The sequence below is a fragment of the Suncus etruscus genome, chromosome 1 (assembly GCF_024139225.1).
Source record: "Suncus etruscus isolate mSunEtr1 chromosome 1, mSunEtr1.pri.cur, whole genome shotgun sequence".
NCBI lineage: Eukaryota > Metazoa > Chordata > Mammalia > Eulipotyphla > Soricidae > Suncus > Suncus etruscus.
Genome location: NC_064848.1, coordinates 176,994,632 through 176,997,625, shown reverse-complemented (window position 1 = coordinate 176,997,625; position 2,994 = coordinate 176,994,632). Strand labels below are relative to the sequence as shown.

General features: G+C 42.0%; 1 long non-coding RNA gene across 1 annotated transcript; it reads right to left on the bottom strand.

Moving 5' to 3' along the window:
* Positions 1-1,510: 1,510 nt before the first annotated feature.
* LOC126008143 (uncharacterized) lies at positions 1,511-2,008 on the bottom strand. The gene is made up of 2 exons (XR_007495532.1): positions 1,964-2,008; positions 1,511-1,682 (listed from the first exon to the last, which is right to left on the bottom strand). It is a non-coding gene; the product is annotated as an uncharacterized LOC126008143 (long non-coding RNA).
* Between the last annotated feature and the right edge of the window lie 986 nt (positions 2,009-2,994).

The window sequence follows — 2,994 nt, the reverse complement described above, 5'->3', positions numbered from 1 at the left end:
TATGACTCACTGCAAGTTGATTATCTTACCAAAAAAAGAGATTCTCATAACACATGGTAGTTATACCTGAACTATCACATACTAAACCAATACTCCAAGTAAAAATACAAGATTAGTTTTCTGTAAGTCTTTCATTGTTTGTTTTTTCTTTTTTCTCATTTTTTTAAGAAAACAAGATTTTTTAAGCCTGTTTTCTGTAATGCCCGTTTTGTGTTGTGTTTTTGTTTTTTTGGGTCACACCCGGCTGCGCTCAGGGATTACTTCTAGCTCTACACTCAGAGATCGCTCCTGACAGGCTCAAGTGGGGTGGGGACTATATGGGATGCTGGAATTCAACCCACTGTCCTTCTGCATGCAAGGCAAACACCCTACCTTCATGCTCTCTCTCCGGCCCCTGTTTTTGTTTTAAGGTGCCTGATTTAACAAAGGTTATTGACTCATTAATACTGAATTTATGGGGGCCGGAGAGATAACATGGAGGTAAGGCATTTGCCTTGCATGCAGAAGGTCAGTGGTTTGAATCCTGGCATCCCTTTTAGTCCCCGGAGTCTGCCAGGAGCGATATCTGAGCATAGAGCCAGAGGTAACCCCTGAGTGCTGCTGGGTGTGACCCAAAAAAACAACAACAAAAAAAGAAAAAATGAAAAGGAGTGATATTAAATAGTTAACTTACCAATGAAAGACCTACTGCACTTGCTTGTATATGGAAACAGAAAGACCACGTGTCCTTTTATTTAATTTTATCTATGCTGTACATATTGGGTGATCTTTTATTGTTCTGTTCATGTCAAGGAATGACCACAAAAATGGCATGAGTATTAATTTGAATGTTCCCAATAAATTTGAGTAGCTAAAGTACAAAATTTGTATATTATGAGATGTGGTGATAATTTATCTCCACACCAAGATGCTTTATTGAGTGAAAAGTGGAAAGAATGGCTGTTAATGATGATACCAGGACAACCAGCACAAACTGGAACTGTCCCAAGCCAATCCACTTGTAGGAGCACCCTAACTTTAGTCTTCAAAAACCCTTTGAAAATTTGATGAAAGCCATGAGCATATTTTTTGCAGACTATGCCAAGAAATTTACACCCCAGGGTTCCTCAGGTTACACATCTCAGACTGAAAGAGCAATTAAAAGAATAATATACAAACTACACTATAGAGAAAGTATGCCTACAACTTGAGGCCAAAGTAATGATGGAATGAACTTTAGTAGGGGATGAGTCAGGATCCCTAGGCATTCACAAAGTTCCTATTGACAGGCATATGCCCACCAAGACCATTATCCTCTTGTCAGATACTACTTTCTTTCATATTTTCAAACAAAAACAAAACAAAACAAAAAGTGATGGCAGAGAGATAGCATAGCAGATAGGGCATTTGCCTTGCACGCCGCTGACTTGGGTTCGATCCTCAGAATCCCATATGGTTCCCAAGCCTGCCAGGAGCAATTTCTGAAAGCAAAGCCAGGAGTAACCCCTGAGTGCTGCTTGGTGTGCCCCCAAAACATAACAAAACAACTTTATTTTATATTTGAATTTAGGTACCAAGAATCTGGATAGGGAATGGGATACAAACAAGCCATAGACTCTCTTGATGACTGTGCTGGACATCTCCCCTTTTGCCAAAGGCCTTATCCTCAGCTATCATGTAGAGGGATCAGACATGGAGAATATCTGCAGAGAAGGAAAGACCAGCCAGGAAATAGTTTGGACTCACTTATTAGAAAAGACAAAGGGCAGTTCCCCATTTCCCAGGACCAACAAAAGACTCGCTGACACCCCACATCTCACCTCCTGGGAGGGCTAAGAGAGAACAGAAGGCCCCTGGAGGGAGCCTTGGAGGGTTCTAAAAACTTTCCATTCCAAGGGATGCGTTAAGTAAGTCGTAGTGGGCTGAAGGGGACTGAGAGCCCCCATCTTTAATCCTCCATCACGCTCCTGCTCCTATTGCTTACCTCTTCGCTCAGGAAAGCACAGTTGCTTAGATATGTGTGTTTCCCATTAACTCTGCTGGCTCTAGTCTGGGATAAAGGAGACATTTTCATGCCAAATTAAAAACGACTTGGAAATGTGCATTGTGTTGGGAGAATTGCCCTTTTGAAAGGGGTATAAAAATGAGGGAAGCTGATTTCATCACCGGGCTTGCAGACAGGCCATCAAAGCATCCTGCCCCTGTGCAGCAGGCAGGCCACCTCCGCTCTTGCCCCTTTACAGACTGAGTTAGCATCTCCATTATTTACCCCCAGGGTGGGATAAAGGCGCGTGCAAAGGCTAAGATCTTTAAACTGCCTTGAGTGCCCATTAAGCACATTAATAACATCCACCATAGTGAGTCTTACCAGTATAATTTCCGACTTCAAGCCGGGCGTGAAAAAAAAAAAAAAAAAAGTCAGCTGAGTTTATCAAGGGAAGAGACCGCCCAAAATGTGAAGAGATGACTTGGCAATAAGGAAAAGAGAGACTGGCTGGAAAGACTTCAGAATACTTTTGGTAATTATTTGATGACTGTTTCTCTTCCTCTTCCCCCTGCCACATCTTTGGAGGGAATGGACTGAGCCAACCTACCTCTAGAAACAGTTAGTTTATCACTGCGGTAAATGTAATTACACCCTAGAGAGCAGGTACCTGGTACTATCAGAAGTCACACAGAGATCAGTTTTTTAAAAAGAGATGATTTGAGACTTCAGTCTTGGATTTGGGTCAACATGCTAGTTTGCTTGCTCTAATTTGCGTGTCAAGAAAAGGTTTTTTTTAAAGAATAATATGAGGTGGGGGTGTAAGGGCTGAAAAGATAACACAGCAGGTAGGATGCTTCACTTGTATACATCTGGCCTGGGTTCAATCCTCAGCATCCTATATGATGCCCTGTACAACACCAGGAGTCATTCCAGAGTGCAGAACCAGGAGTGACCCCTGAGCATCATCAAGTGTGACACCCCAAAACAAAAAATAACTTAATTCTTTCTTATCTAATTATTAAAGAGGC